A 16,181-nucleotide genomic window follows, 5' to 3' on the forward strand; every position below is an offset into this window, starting at 1 on the left:
AGATGCACAAAACACTCAGCAAATAAGGGAAAACAAAGTCCACTCGAGACGTTAGTGGGGCCGCAATGAGGACAAGGAGCAGAGAAATGTCCTCTGGAGAAAGCGCTCATCCTGGCCTGGCACTGAAAACGACGACATCTGCAAGAACTTCTTGGAGAGGGATCAAGAATGGTGCAGAAGAGGAGAGGAGAACAGAAAACCTGCTGTCCCAGTGCTAGTCCCAGGATAATCCTTATAAAAAGACTTGGCAATTGAAAGCAGAGAGGAGGATAGTGCCTACAGGCTCTGGCCTTCAACCCAGGCTGAAGGAGGCAACACCTTTGCAGTGAAGATGGACAAAGTGGGGACACACACAGCACATGAAGGGATCTCAGCCCTCATGGAGGTCTGGACCCTGCAAATACCTCTTGTTTCCAGCAGTGAGGAAGAAGAGTTGGAAAACGCTGCTGATCTGGCCACAGTGGATACATCCATTGGGGCTTTTATCTTTTTGGGTGTCTTGGTAGAGACCTCACCAGCAGGAAACCTGCTGAACTGAAATGGTTGGAGAGTGTTTGGGGTGGAGAGTGTTCCTTGGGAGTGTACACACAACTGCTGCTGGCCATGGGATGCTGGGCTGAGCTGGTGGAGCTGCAGCATCATCAGAACATCTCCTGAGCTACGCAACCGGCCCTGCCCCAGCATGAGTGTGTGCCATGTGTGGGACTAGAGGACACATATGGGTTCCCCTTTCATCCCCTCAGGGTGTCCAGGAACACCCAAATGATCTTCAAAATGTTGGAGAGGCGAGCTGCAGCCCATCTCCCTTCAGGTGCTTCTGTCTCAGTGTTGGTGCTCGATCCTGGAGGCATGTGGCTGGGTCACAATCAGAGAGGGGTTCATCTGAGGCTGGCAGCTCATGTCTGAGACATCCCATGTCCTTCCATATTCCCTAAAAGAGGCTGCACCACCATGCTCAGAGGAGACCAGGCTGCCCGTGAGCAGGGGCTGCATTGCATGGACAGTTGTAATCCTGCTGGCTCCTGGGAATGTCTTCATTTCTGGTGGGACAGTCCCAGCAGACACGTCTGACTGGACCTTCTCCATCCCTCATCGGCAGTCCTGCTCTCTCCCTTTGCCTTGCTAGATTTAACAGCCAGAAGGAGCCCCTAGTTGTCCATGCAGGACCTGAACTGCTCCGTTGCTTGGCAGTGCTGGTGGGAAGCAGTGCAGTTCCACTCACCAAAGAGATGGCTTTGTCCCAGGCTCTAGTCCCGGTCCACAAAGATGACTGTAAGTAAGTCAGAGGGCCTCAGCTGCGCTTTCGATCCAAGGAGGATCACACACAGCCCCTGGAGCTCTGCCACCAACAATGTATGCACATCCATGGGAGAGACCAAGGGGAGAACTGGAGCCTGACAGTGTGTATGGCAGGACCTGACTCTCCTGCAACAACTGCAGTGCAGATGCCCCATCCCTGGAGACATCCCAGGCCAGGGTGGACAGGGCTCTGAGCAACCTGAGCTGGTGAAGACGTCCCTGCTCATGGCAGGGGTGGCACTGGATGAGCTTGGAATGTCCCTTCAAATCAGACTATTCTGTGACTCTATGATTTTGTTATTCAGGCTGTGTCACCCCAAAGGGCTCTGCTCCTGGAGATTGGGAGAAGCCAAGGCCCCAGATGGATTTTTCATGGTCTCAAAGTGGACACAGGCAGACAGACACATTTCCCACCCCCAGCCACATGGCATGAGACTGCCTGTCGCCCTCAAACTCCAACCATGGCCCCAAAACACCCCACATCCCCCCTGACCCACTGAATGGGGTTATGTCACACTGGATATAAGGAAGAAATTGTTGTCCCTGAGGGTGGTGAGAGCCTGGCCCAGGTTGGGCAGAGAGGTGGTGGATGAACCATCCCTGGAGACATCCCAGGCCAGGCTGGACGGGGCTCTGAGCAACCTGAGCTGGTGAAGATGTCCCTGCTCATGGCAGGGGTGGCACTGGGGGAGCTGGGACGGTCCCATCAACCCAAACTATTCTATGATCCTATGTCGGGACTGAGCTCTACTGAGGGGGTCTTGCTTTTGGGGTGATAAGACACAGTGAGGCTGTGGGGGACAGAGCCAGTGCCCCACAGGGGTTGCTCAAACCCCAACATCCCCTATCCCAGAGCCCTGTGGGGAAGATGCCGGGGGTTGGGGGTCCAGTCAGCATCCCACCATGCCCAGCCCGGGGGAGCCCTGTCCTGGGCGGGGGGGTGGCGAGGGAAGAGTTAAAGGGAAGGCAGCAGATCCTCCCTCCATCCTTCCCTCCCTCGCTGTTAGGCTGCTGCTTTGACAGGGGGTGGGGTCGGGGCCGGCCGCCGTTTGCCGCAAGAAGGGGGGGGAAACGTGGCTGCGAGTGTGTGTGTGTGTGTTGGTGACATATGACAAAATGAGATGAGACCCCTCGGACGGGAGCGGCCACCCGGCTGCGCAGCCAGCGCCGCTTGATTCCCTGCCCGCTGCGCTGCCCACCGGGGACCAGCCCGAGCCCCGAGCATCCCCGCCAAGAGTAAGAGCAGAAACTGGGAGGAACTGGGGAGCGGTACTGGGAGGTGGGGGGGGCACGGGACAGGGTGTGGGGAGGTGACAAGGAGACATGTGGGGTGCACAGAGAAGAAGAGGCGGGGGTAGGGGACCTGATGCTGGAGCTGAAACCACCCACCCAAATATAATTTGGGGCGGGGGGTAAGGAGGAGGGGAAGATTTTGGGGAAGGGGGGGGAGAGTGGAGGATGGGCTGGCAGCGCCGATTTGGGGTGTGATGGAGGGGAGGGTGGCTTGTTTGTGCGGAAAGTCGCAGCTGCCTGGATTTGGCCCCGGGGGGCCGTTCGGAGATGACAGCACCCAAAAATAGAGTGAGAAGCAGGGAGGGGCGGGGGGGGGGGGGCGCAGACCTGTTTGCCAGTGCCCAGCAGGATCAGGTTATTCCTCCCCCCACCCCTCCCTCAGCTTCTTTTATTTATTTATTTCTTGCGCCGCGATGTCAGGGAGGGGAGCGGTGGCTGGGGATGGGGCTTGGATTCGAGGGAAGGAGGTTGCTGGCGGCCGAGTGATTAACGTGCAGTTGCTGGGAATTATGTCATCTGCCTCGGTGCTGGGTGGCCCTCGCCCAACAGCGGCGGGGAGGGAGGGAGGACGCTGAGGGGGGCACGTCACAACACGGGGCTCCCCGCTTGGGACTTCGCCCTGGCTCTGCGAGGACACGGGCATCGCGTGTTCCCCCCACACCCACCGCAACTCCCGAGTCTTGGGTGCACGCCAGTAGGGGTGTGGGTGCAAACCCACCCCCTGCCCTCAGCTCCCCTGGGTGCCCAGGCCCACGGGCTCCATCCCTGTGCAAGGAGAGGAAAGAGTTGAGGCTGTTCCCGATGGCTCGTCCTGCTCGCTGGCCCGGGTTTGGAGCAGCCGGAGAGGGTGATGATGGAAGGATGAAGGCATCCTCTCTGCTAGCTCCCCAGGAGAGAGCAGGGCTGGAGCTGCGGCACTGCAGCAGAGAGATGTGGGGATGCAGTTTGCCCAGAGCGGAGGGCAGGGACCCCCTTTGCCACCCCCAGCCACTCCTCAGAGCCAAGGCGAGAGCCTGGGGACCTGTGGCTGTGAGTGGCCCCCCAGGCTGGCTGGTCTCTGTGCTCCGGAGGAGACCATCGGTTGAATGGATGCTCCACAGCCTCCTGAGCATCCCCCTGAGCATCCCCTGTCTCTTCCTCATGTGTGTGGGGAGCTGGGGAAGGAGGGCAAGGCCTGCCAGCTGAGCCAGGCGTGGTCCCCGCTGCACATCGCCTCCCTCTGCTCCGCACACCGTGCGGCTCCGTGCAGCCCCATGCAACCCCATGCAGCCCCATGCAGCTCCATGTAGCCCTGTGCAGCTCCGTGCAGCCCCATGCAAGCCCATGCAGCTCCATGTAGCCCCGTGCAGCTCTGTGCAGTCCCATGCAACCCCATGCAGCACCATGCAACCCCATGCAGCCCCATGCAACCCCATGCAGCACCATGCAGTCCCATGCAGTTCTGTGCAGCCCCATGCAGCTCTATGCAGCTCCGTGCAGCCCTGTGCAGCCCCACGCAGCCTCCTGTAGCACCGTGCAGCCCCATGCACCGTGTCAGAGGGTCAGTCAGGGAGAGGAGCGGGCAGATGCAAGTGGGACTGTAGGGAGGTATGGGCTGAAGGCAGCAGAGATGGGCAGATGCTGTGGTGGGGCTGTGCTGGCATTTTCTGCCCCACATCACAGTACGTGGCCTGAGTGATACCAACAGCTTCTTTAATTCACACTGGGAATCAGCGGGTGCAATTCAAGCCAGGGGATGCCAACTCGCCCCACGGGATAACCTTTGGCAACTCCCTTAGCTCTTCCATGCTCTGCTTTCAACACCCTCCAGCACATCCTTCCTCTGCAAACCCCCTTGGGCAGCGGATTATGCCAGCAGCTGAGCCCTTGAGGGAGGTGCTGGTGTTAAAAGAGGGTGCAGGATTGCAAAGCACCCCTGGTCTCGAGCAGCCAGGGGTGGGAGGCTCCTCCATCACGTGCGGTTCGTTCGCCCGTCCCCTCTCCACGCAGGGAACCGCGCGGTTTGTTTATGTGTGGCCCTGGTTCGAGCGGCGATCTGCCGTGGCTATATATAGCATGCGATGCTGTCATCCGAGTTCAGCCTGGCTGGGGAATTTATTTTCTGCAAAGGTTGGGAGGCGAATGGTCTGAAAAACAGGCGTGGAAATGTCAGAGTGGCGTGATTCCCCGTCCGCGGGGTCCGGCCTCCCCCGAGGGAACCGGGCGCCTTGTCCTGAGCGTTGTCCTCGCGATAACGATGGGGCAGAGGAGGAATGTGTGGAGGGGCTGAAATCTCCCCCCCGTTCACTCTCTACTGCAGGGGTGGGCATTTAAAAAGCGGTGCAGGGGTGTGTGTGGGATCCATAAAGGAACGAGACTCCCTCCTCTTTGAACTCTTCTGTACTGGGTCACCGGGCTGATGTTTTAGGGACTAACCCCCAGTCCCCAGACTTTCAATGAGGAGGCAGAAAACATCTGAAAGACCAACATCTGGTTGCAGGATCCTGAATATTTGGCAGACAGCTTGTCCTACCAGAGTTGGGACTGAGACAGCCCCAGCCTCCATGGGGGCTGCAGCCTTAGCCCTAGGCACCCACTGCCGGATCCATCGTAGGGGTATCATCACATCACGGTGCATGTTGAGGGCATCTCTTGGTCGTCCATCCCTCCCTAGAGGAGGAAAGATAGTCCCCTAACTTACAGCAAAAACATAAAACAAAGGCAAGTGGGGAGGCTGATTTCCAAATGCACAGTGAAAATCACGTTGCATCAGCAGTCACAGGCGTTCACTGCACGGTAACTCAGTGTGGAGCAGAAACCTGGATAAACGGGGCTGTGAAAAGTTTCTAAAGGGAGTCCTGTCTCAACAGGGATGCTTAAGAGTTAAGAGGGTGTTGCTAGAGCTGTCACAGGGCTTAAAATCTGCTTTCTCATGAAGAGGGGTTGAGCACACCAAGGAAAGCCCGGCTGTGCCCGGGGCCGTCAATCCAGCAAACAAAGGGTGAAATGAGGAGATTTCTTGTTTCCCTTCGCTGAGGATCTTTCCCCATTAGTCATTCTTGTCACAGGAGCTGGCAAACACGGTTATTATTTGAGGGATCTGAAAGTGAAATGGAGGCAGATGTCCAGGATCCCAGACGTCCCTGCCCATCTTGCCAGGGGGAGCAGCCAGGGACCCCCCAAACCCTCTGCTCACCCACATGTTTCCTCCATGGGTAAAGACTTTATACCCTACGTTGTGTCACTGGATTCCTCCTCTGGTTGTGTTTTCCACAGCCTTTTCATGCAGGACACGGTGACACCAGGAGCCACAGGGAGGCTGCGATGGTCCATCCTGGTGGTGGTGGCCCAAGGGCTTTGAGACTCTGCAAGTAGCAAGTGCCAGGAGCAGAGGAAACGGCCTCAAGTTGCGCCAGGGGAGGTTGAGGTTGGATCTGGGGAACAATTTATTCCCCAAAGGGCTGTGGGGCATTGGAACAGGCTGCCCAGGGCAGTGCTGGAGTCACCATCCCTGGAGGGCTGGACAGATGGACATGAGGTTCTCAGGACATGGGGCAGTGCCAGGGGTGGGTTAATGGTTGGACTCAATGACCCTGAGGGCCTCTTCCAACCAAAATGATTCTATGATTCTATGATAATAAGCTGGGTGGTTGCCAGCAGGGAGCAACCTGCACCCAAAGCTCAGCTCTCACATTGCCCCATGGCCCCAGGCACCATTGTGGAGGGAAACGACCACTCTGACACCCCCTATTCTTTGGAAGTCAGAGGATGGACTTTTGCCTTTTCCAGCTATTCCTGTGGGAACGCATCTTGCTGGGGTGGTGGATGAGAAGGTCATCTCTTCTGAGACCCTCACACAGTCCCAGAACAAGAGGGGACCAGACAGGGGGAGCACAGCCAGGAGGAGGTTCATTTTCCCAGGGGAACAAGAAGGTTCATGTAGTTCCTTAAACAGCAAGAAAATAAAACACATGTTAAAGAAGCTATCAGGAAAGAGAGAGATCGTTTATGAATTATAATCCAGGGTTGGCTGGAGCCAAGAGCTCTCCTGGCAGAGGGAGCTGAAAGTCCCCTTGACCTGGTGGAGGAACTGCAGAAGCTCCTGCTTCATCTCAGTGGAGATCCTTCAACAGAAGGAGCCAGGTTGGCTACACCCACAGCAGCCTGGGCTGGCTCAGACATCAGAGAAACTCTTCTGGCCTCCAGCAGTTGGTAGTTATGGGATTTATTCAATGAGTTGAGCTTTCCCTTTTGCTCTATCATTTTTTTCTGGTTGCTTTCTGAGCCCCTGTGTACCCTTTAGCATCCTCTGGCATCCTCACCACTACCATCACCCACCGAACAGTCACCTCCAGCCTTTTGGTCCTCGACTGGTCCTGGTGGGTGCTGCTGGAGTCTGAACTGCAGCATTGATGGGTGCAAAATGAACTCGCACACCTCATCCTCACACTAATATGAAGACACACAACTCTCTCCTTCCTCTGGGACCAGATCCTGGTCACCAGCCAGCAAGATGCTCCAGGCTTAGACAGATGTCACAGAGCCCGTTCTTTTTGTAGGAAGCTCAGAAGAAAGCAGATCATATTGTTAACACATGCCGCTCTTCACGCAAACAACCTCACAAATATTTATCAGCTGGAGAAATACGCGGGCTCGGAAGTTGCCAAGTAACATAACAAGAGGCACTTTCAAATAAATATATGTGTGCCTGTTGGTGACAAATTAAACCAGTCCCTTGGTACGTGGCCCAAAGATATGTTTTTCTCTGGAAGCAAAGCACCAGAAATGATGATAATGATCCTAGCCAGGAAAAAATACCTCTGATAAGCAATTTCTGACCATGTGTCCAGGACTGAGTGAATCCCAGAGTGAACTTGTTCCTTCTATAGGCTCAGGTATTCAAGGTACCTTGTTGCAGACCCTACATCACTCAGTGGTTTTGCACATTTTCTTCACCTATGCCCATCCTATATCATAAAACAGCCCATCACTTCCATCCAGCCCCAGGGCCAAGCAGGAGGACACACTGGACCTCTTCCTCTCCAAACCAGGTGGTTACATCCCATAAGTCCAGTGGGACTATTGCTTGCTGCAGCCTGCCCGGACACAATCTGTGTTCTCCAGATGATCAGGGTTTTCCAGTTTCCCTGTCACTACATCCTTGCTGTGAGGACAGTTTGCAAGTTTTGGAAGGTTATTTGGGGAGTAAGTGCTGGAGATGAGGTGGGTTTGCAGATGAATGGAGATCTCTTACCCAGTTCATCCTTCCATGGGGAAACCCTGGCTTGTGGGAGTGGGATTTGGTGGAGATGTTCCCATTAGAAGTCCATCATTTCTTCCCCACCATCACTGGAGAGTATAGGTGAGGGTTTAGTAAGAGGGTTGTCATTTTGGGGCCACTTCGGGGCTCTTGCCTGAACCAAAGTATGCTCCCAAGTAACAAGGGATAGGATGAGAGGAGATCACCTCAAGTTGCACCAGGGGAGGTTGAGGTTGGATATTCAGAACAATTTCTTCCCAAAGGGCTGTGGGGCATTGGAACAGGCTGCCCAGGGCAGTGCTGGAGTCACCATCCCTGGAGGGTTGGACAGACGGACATGAGGTTCTCAGGGACATGGGGTAGTGCCAGGGGTGGGGGAATGGTTGGACTCGATGATCTTGAGGGTCTTTTCCAACCAAAATGATTCTATGATTCTATGAACAGAGGCTCCCTGGGCATGAAACTGGTAGGCAAAGTCAACTGGGTGAGCATCCCCAGCTGTGTGGTTTTGGGCAGGATGGACACTGCCCACCCTCGGCCTGCCCAGGGCAAGGGGGCAAGAGGAGACAGAGCGGCCAAAGCAATGGTGGTGGATGTTGCCCAGAAAGGTTGCAGATGCTCCATGCCTAGAACTAGTCAAGGATGGGAGCTCCTGCCCAAGCTCACAGCCATCGCAGAGCCCTGCAGACATATGCTGGACATTTTGCACAAGGGGAGGTCAGAGTTTTTATTCGCCCAGCTGGAAAAGAAACAGAGCAGCTTTCAGGCACAGGAACTCATCTCCTTGTCCTTGCTTTCTAATTATATCAGTTGATCTAGTACAAGCTCGTTCCGCTCCCCATGGACCATTCCTTCATCACATCCCCAGCTCTGCCCTTGGCAAGCACTTGGAGTAACAGCTGAGCCATCCCACCTGAGATGTTGGGGATGGCAGGACCAGCCATCCCACCTCAGACATTTCCCTGCAGCAGGGTCTTCTGCCTCCAGCAATACAGGGAACTGCAAGGGGACAGGGGCATGTTGTTGGTTTTGGCCAGACCATGCATCTTGCCCTGGTGTTGTCCACCCACAGGGTGATTCCTCTCAGCAGTGGAGTGAAAGCCAAAGAGAGCTGTCCCTGTAATGGCTTCTCAGGGCAGCTCAGAGAGGCCAGGAGAGAAAGGAGAGCATTAAAACAGCCCAAAAAACATAGAATCATAGAATAATTTGGGTCGGAAGGGAACTTCAGAGCTCATCTAGTCCAACTCCATGCCATGAGCAGGGGCATCTTCACCAACTCAGGTTGCTCCATCCAGCCTGGCCTGGGATGTCTCCAGGGATGGGGCATGCACCACCTCTCTGGTCAACCTGGTCCAGTGTTTTACTGCCTTCAGTGTAAAAATCCATCTGGGATGCTGGGCTGAGGTGGGCAGAGCTGCACCCCATGTCCCCTGCACCGCACACCGGGGTCCTGCTCTCCCAGCACACGTCAGGGATGCTCTGGGAAGGACCAGGGCCTGTTCCTGGCTCAAATTTCTCCCTCCTCAAACAATTACATTTCTCAAAAGCCCTCTAGGAGAAGCCACAACTCCACCTAATTTCACCTCAACATGGGCATAAATACCCGTCTCTAGGAGCAAGCTGAATGCAGCCCATAAAGCATGGCTCTCCTGCAGGTCTCAGGGAGAACTGATGTCCTCCATGGCTTCCAGCTCCTCCTATAATGCAAATAATAAATCACTGCTGCCGAGCTGGTCCTTGGCCAGCCATTGAGCAGCCGGAGTTTGTTCTCCTCCTTCCTTCGACCTGCGGGCTGCTGCACTCTTCCTCCGAGCTGCCGCGCTCTTCCTCCCTCCCGCTGTTTTTCTGATATGGGATGCAGTCACATCTGCATTTGCAGACCCCAGGGGTTGATCTCTTTGGGGATCAGGACATACGCAATAGTCAGGACTGGTTTTAGTGGTGTTGAATCCCAAGTGGAACATTTGTTCTGTGTTTTGTGCTCTGCTACTGGCATTTTGTGTGCCCCTTGTCATGTTCCTTAACCTGCAGACCTCCATTTCCCTCTGATAGGATGTAGTGCAGTCTCCCAAGCCCAGGGCAGCAATGGACTGAGTGGAACTAAAATGGGGACTATGGTGAGATATTTTAAAACCCGATCTCGTGGCTAAATTGGTGAACGTGTGACCTGCATATGTTTGGGGTGGGTAATCCCCTGCATGCAATGACCAACCCGTTTCCCAGCAAAGCCCAAACTCACCTCACCTGTGACCTGTGGCTCAGGAGGGCAGCGCAACACCAGCCAAACCAACCCACGGCCTGTTGACATTCCTCAGTGCCAGCCAAGGGCTTTGTCTTTCCCCCTCCATGCTCTCAGGGGACCAAATTAGCTTTTAATAATAATAATACACACACCAAAAAAATCCCTGGGTAAACAATCCAGCCCAGGAGTGCAAACACTCCTGGAGAGGCACCAGGTGTGGTGCATTCCTGATAGCTCTAAAAGAAAGGAGGGATTATTTCCTTCTCCCAGCAATGTGCTGGGTACCAGCCACCCTGGCTCCAAGCAGGGCTGGGGTGTGCCCAGCATCATGGGAGGTGGGTACGTGGCTTTGGAAAAAGGTCCCTGAGCAAAGCTTCAAGCTCCAAAGGTGGCGTTTCTTGTTTAAATATATTTTCTCCTGTTGGAGGTGTGGGGTTTCAGATGTTTATTTTAAAAACAAGTCCTACAAGTTACCCAAGTCGCCTCTCTGCTGTGGATGCCCACATAGCCTGCACAGCTTTCTCAGCATCAAGTTGTGCAGATGTATCCACCACCAGAAGGTTATTCCTCAAAGCTGGAAAAATTAATTGTTCCCTCTTTGATGAACTTTCCCATCAATCTGTTGATGCCTTTTCCCCTCCTCCTTAGCAGAGAAGTCAAGGAGAGGTAGGACAACCATGGTTATAGCTCCAGCCCAGGCTTCAGCCAAGACAGGAGCCAGGGAAAACCCTTTTGCTTCAGCTCCCCACCCTTGGCTGGGGGGTGAAAAGCAATTTTGCATCCTTCCAGGGTTTTAAAGGCAAGCAGAGACTTGGGCTGCTGGATAGTCTTTCTCTCTCAATGGCCTCAAGTTGCACCAGGGGAGGTTGAGGTTGGATGTGGGGAACAATTTCTTCCCCAAAGGGCTGTGGGGCATTGGAACAGGCTGCCCAGGGCAGTGCTGGAGTCCCCATCCCTGGAGGGTTGGACAGACGGACATGAGGTTCTCAGGGACATGGGGCAGTGCCAGGGGTGGGGAATAATTGGACTCCATGATCTGGAGGGTCATTTCCAACCAAAATGATTCTCTGATTCTATGATTCTGGGTCAGCTGCTGTGAAAAAAACAGGGCATCTGCCAGCTCCAGAGCTGGGCAGCAAAACTCCCTGCCCGAAAGTCCGGAGCAAGATGACAGCAGGAATCCCTCTCCTCCTAGGGAGAACACCAGCTCCCCACTATGTCCCAGGGAGGGCCGCATCTCCATTTCATGCCATGGGAAGGAGAATCCCTTCATTTCCTTCAAACACTTATCCTCTAAGGATCTTGATCCTGGAGGTGAGTGATACAAACACCCTTTAAATCCATCACAGCAGGACTTAGGGGAGGATTTAAAGCCTCTACAGGCTTTACATCAACCTCTGACTCTGGCTTGGAGCTGATCCTGGAGTCCAGCATCCCACCCTGGTCACCCCATCCAGCTTCAGGGTTGCATTTCCCAAAGAAGATAATTTTCAGACAAAAACAGAGCAAGTCTGGCTGGCTCTAAGTCCTGTCAGGAGACTGTTGCATCCCAAGCAAGCCCAGGCTGGCAATTTTCTTCCAAAAGTGGCAATTATTATTATTTGCAGAGCTGGTTCTGGTGCGGGTTGAGGATGTGGCTGAGCATTATCTCCTGCCCTCTGCCTGTACCCTGCCTGTGGCCGGGGAGGAGAAAGCTCTTCCTAGGCTGTTTGACCCCAGGGTGGGGAGAAATCCCCTGTTCCCCTCCTTTTCACATTGATGGTGGTGAGAGCCTGGCCCAGGTTGTCCAGAGAGGTGGTGGATGAACCATCCCTGGAGACATCCCAGGCCAGGCTGGACGGGGCTCTGAGCAACCTGAGCTGGTGAAGATGTCCCTGCTCAGGGCAGGGGTGGCACTGGGGGAGCTGGGAAGGTCCCTTCAACCCAAACTATTCTATGATTCGCAGATTAAGAGCTGACTTCCCCCTCTCATCCCAACCTGGCTGGTTGACATCATCCCTCGCTGTCATCCCCTTCCTATTTGCAAGCAAGTACCTGGATTGCTTTAGTTTTTTACACTTTTCCTCCTTAATTTGTCTCAATGATTTTTTTTCCCCTTAGCTTCACTTCCACCCACCACATCCCCTCTAACTCTTCAAATTTCCCATCCCCAAGGGCTTTTTGACCACCGCTGACCCTCCCGGGATGGCTTTGCTCCAGCACAGGCAAGCCTGCATAATAGCTGTTGACACCACTACCGTCATTTGAATCGATCTTGTTTGCTAATTAGCTGATTGCAGTAATTGGCAGGAATTACCCTGGGGATTCTGCCTCCTCGGCGGTCGGCAGTGGCCGGTGTGTCACATGTGAGAGGTTGGAATGGCAGCAGTGAGATGGTTTCTGCTCCAGGGCCACCTCTTACAGGTACCCCTGGGACTTGTACAGATGCAGAGAAATTACGAGATGGGAACCATAGCCTGGTACAGTGATTTTTAATTCCCAGAGTGCCCGAGAGGCAGCAGAACTTCAAGCATATTCAAAATAACTACTGTCAAGCCTCAAATGGATTGAAGTACCTGTTTATGGCATGAAGTGATGAGTGGATGCGACTCTTCGCTCTTCCTCAAAATGCAACTGGAGATGATTCAAATATTGGGCTAAAAATAAACCAAATGAGGTAGTTTTCCTCAGAGGCCATCATTCCCTCACAAAAATTCACTGCCAAAAATTCAAGGAGGACAAAACGGCATTGGGTTGACTGAGGAGGGACCAGTTAGTGTCCTGATACCCTCTGATGGCATCGAACCATTTGAGGGGTCCAAAGGCACCCTCGGTTGTGAGATATCCCCAAAAACCTTTGTGGCAGGGGAGATATGAGAAAGGATCAGTGAGTTTTTCCTCTTCCTAGTCCTTTTTCCTCTAAGCACCAGCTGCACAGGGAGGATGGAGGCTGGGAGGACCTCCATCGAACCCAATGAGAAACACCCCTCTCCCACCCCTTGGCATCCAGTCAAGACCCATCACTTCATCACTCCCCATCATATACTTTGAATGATAAATCACACTCATTTTTTAACCAGAATAACCATGTTACTCCAAACCAAAGCACCTCATATGAGCATATTTCCATCTAATGCATCCTGCCCCAAACGAAGCTGAATGAATCTTCAAAATCTTATTTTGCATGAGCCATCTATTTATATTGACAGCTTCCCACGCTCCATCCCTCCAGTCCTGCATCACTTTCTGCCAGGCTAAGCTGCATCACCCCAGCTCTTCTTCTTCCCACTTTTCTTGAATATTGCCCTGCAATTATCGTCTTTCCAATCTTCTGGGATCAGAGAGAAATCCCTGGACTTCTTAGAGGCGATGAGCAGCAGGACACACCACTCCTCGCCCTGCTTCTAAGGGACTCTTGGGAGCAAATTAATCTGAGATCACTGTTTATAAATGTTTATCCCTAGGCCATGCCATTTAGTGTCTTCCTAGGTTACTAATGGACTAGAAAGCACTTTGTTACCCCTGTGCAATATGAGAACATCAGCCTGCTTTTGCCAAAACCAGAAGCGAAATTATTGAGCGTTGCTGCCTTTTCTCCATTGTTATCAGCAATTTTCTGATCTCCAGCCTGGGGACAGGGAACGTTGCTGCAGCTCAGTTATTTCACTGTTCTTCGTTTAGCAAAACCAAAACAAAATCTGCTTCCTCCTGGTTGTCCATGAACCTCCAGGAGAGATCTGACATGAGCAATGCTTGGGAATGGGATTAATTCATTGCAAACTTAATTGAAGAGTAAATGACCTAACTTTCTTGAGCTAGAATATCAGCAGGCTCTTATTCTGGTAGCCAGTGTTGGTTCTTCTGTACTTCGGGTGAAGAAAAAACAGCTCAAATGGAAGTGGGGGCCCCAAGACCCTTTGACTCTCTGCCAGTGCTGCCAAAAGGCCAGATTGTTAGCCAGACCTTTTATTCTTTATTTTGAGAGGGTGTCATTATTAGCTGGGCATCCGCAGGCTGAATAAACACCATAAGCAGGTCTCAACCACATGTAATACCATCAGTCACTGCCAGTGGCCCCAGCTGCAGAGAGTTGTCACCTCGCCATCTGTGTGAGTCACTTGTCCTCCTCTGAAGTCACACAGTGGGTCCACGGGGGGTCCCGGGGCCAAATGTCATGGTCACAGCAGATGCAACCCATGTCTGCAGCCAGGTTTGCAGGTCAGCATTACCTGAGGCTCTGTCACCATCTCTGATGCTTTCTGAGGACCTGGCAAAGGTAGGAAGTGGGCAGTGGGTGCTAAGGGAAATCCTGGGTTTGTACTGTTTGTTCCAATGCCCCACAGCCCTTTGGGGAAGAAATTGTTCCCCAGATCCAACCTCAACCTCCCCTGGTGCAACTTGAGGCCGTTTCCTCTGCTCCTGGCGCTTGTTCCTGGGGAGCAGAGCCCGACCCCCCCCTGGCTCCAAGCTCCTTTCAGGCAGTTCAGAGATCAGAAGGTCTCCCCTCAGCTCCTGTTCTCCAGCTGAACCCCCCAGGTCCCTCAGCTGCTCCCATCACACTTGTGCTCCAATTTACCTGGTGGTTGAGTCTCCAAACACTTAAGAAGCCACTGGACCCATCCATGAGCAGCACAAGGAGCATGTTGGGGCTTTGTGATGATTTGTGTTTGCTGCAGCAGAGGATTGAAGACCAGCAGCTCATAAACAGACTGCATCAGACCCAGCCAGGTAGGAGCTGGCCAAGAGGTGGACAATCCATTTTTACCACTGCAGAGGGGTTTTGCTGGTGGGGCTGTCACTGAACAGCCCTGCGAAGGATGAGCAACATGCACAAGGGGTTGGTGGCTCGTTTGGTCTAAGGGAGGAGTTGGGTGAGGACGTGGGACTCAATAGAGAGAAACAGAGCCAGGCAGAGAGCAACAGCAGCAGGAGAAGCCACTGCTTTTCTTTGCTGAAGGTTTGCAAGGTTGGACACAATTAAATTCCCTCCTCCCCCTCTTACTCAGAAAAAGCCACCTCCCAAGAGGCATTCAATGCCGCGTTTGAATCCATTCAAAACACGTCAGGGTCAAACCTTTTTAACGCAAGAAAGAAAACAAGCCCAAAGACAAAAAGCTATTCTGAAGGAGAGGAGGGGAAGGAAGCGGCTCCCAAAATATCAATGACAACCTTTCCTTTAAGCCCAGCTGCAGCTGTGGGTTGGGCGTCTCTACACCAGTGGGACCCAGCGGGGCAGAAGATGTGAGCACATCATTCTGCACCTTTCTCTTGGTGGGAGAAGGCTCCAGTGATCCAACCACAGAGCTTCGGGCAGGTTGGGTTAGGACCATGAGGATCTGGGTGCTGGAGAGGGGACATAGAATGATAGAATCATTTTTGTTGGAAGAGACCCTCAAGATCATCAAGTCCAACCATTAAACTAACACTGTCACTAAGCCATGTCCTTAAGAACCTCATCTACATGATCTACATCTCTTAGTGAGATGAGCTCAGTAGGAGAGGAGGGGCTCCTGCAGGGACAATGGGGTTGGTTGGCCCCAAAGCTCACAAAGCTGTTTGCATCTGGTTTAAATATCCTTAAACATATGGACCATCTCCTCTACCTCATCTCCTGTGGCCACCGCCTCTCTGGTCACAAGGACCCCACGGCTGTGTGAGGACCTGGTGTCTCCTGGTGGCTTTTGGAGGCTGTGTTGCCCCTGGCTGTGATCCCAGCTGAGACAGCTGGAGGCAGATGGACAGACCCCTGGGCCCTGCATCTCCAAAATAATCTGGGTTATGTCTCTCCTGCCTTTCTGTTCTTTAGCTGGAACCACTAAGTGTGGCTTTTTGATAAGGGACCTTAGAGCCATTCCCATGTGGAGTTAGAGCCCTGGCACCTGGCAAGAGATGGGGAGGACTTAAAGCTAGAGGAGAGTGAATTGAAACCAGAGACAACTGAAACCTTGTTTGATGGGAATGGACACACACAAAGTTCTATTTTCTGCTGGCTGTCTTATCGTGGTGTAGGAGGGTACTTGCAGGCATAGGAAGCCGCAGTGGTAGAGGTGAACCCCAAAAGGGACCCCAGCAAATGCCTGGAGAAGGAAAAGAAAGTAAGGGTTCTCAGCCCACCCTCCCTTCCAGCCC

General features: G+C 53.3%; 1 protein-coding gene across 1 annotated transcript in view; it reads left to right on the forward strand.

Moving 5' to 3' along the window:
• Positions 1-2,366: 2,366 nt before the first annotated feature.
• The window catches only part of LZTS3 (leucine zipper tumor suppressor family member 3), a 46,033-nt gene continuing 32,218 nt past the window's right edge, over positions 2,367-16,181 (forward strand). The window contains exon 1 of the mRNA XM_065836460.2: positions 2,367-2,535. The gene's annotated coding sequence lies outside the window, so the exon portion shown is untranslated. The remainder of the gene's footprint in view (positions 2,536-16,181) is intronic.

Source organism: Patagioenas fasciata, chromosome 4 (assembly GCF_037038585.1).
Source record: "Patagioenas fasciata isolate bPatFas1 chromosome 4, bPatFas1.hap1, whole genome shotgun sequence".
Classification (NCBI taxonomy): Eukaryota; Metazoa; Chordata; class Aves; order Columbiformes; family Columbidae; genus Patagioenas; species Patagioenas fasciata.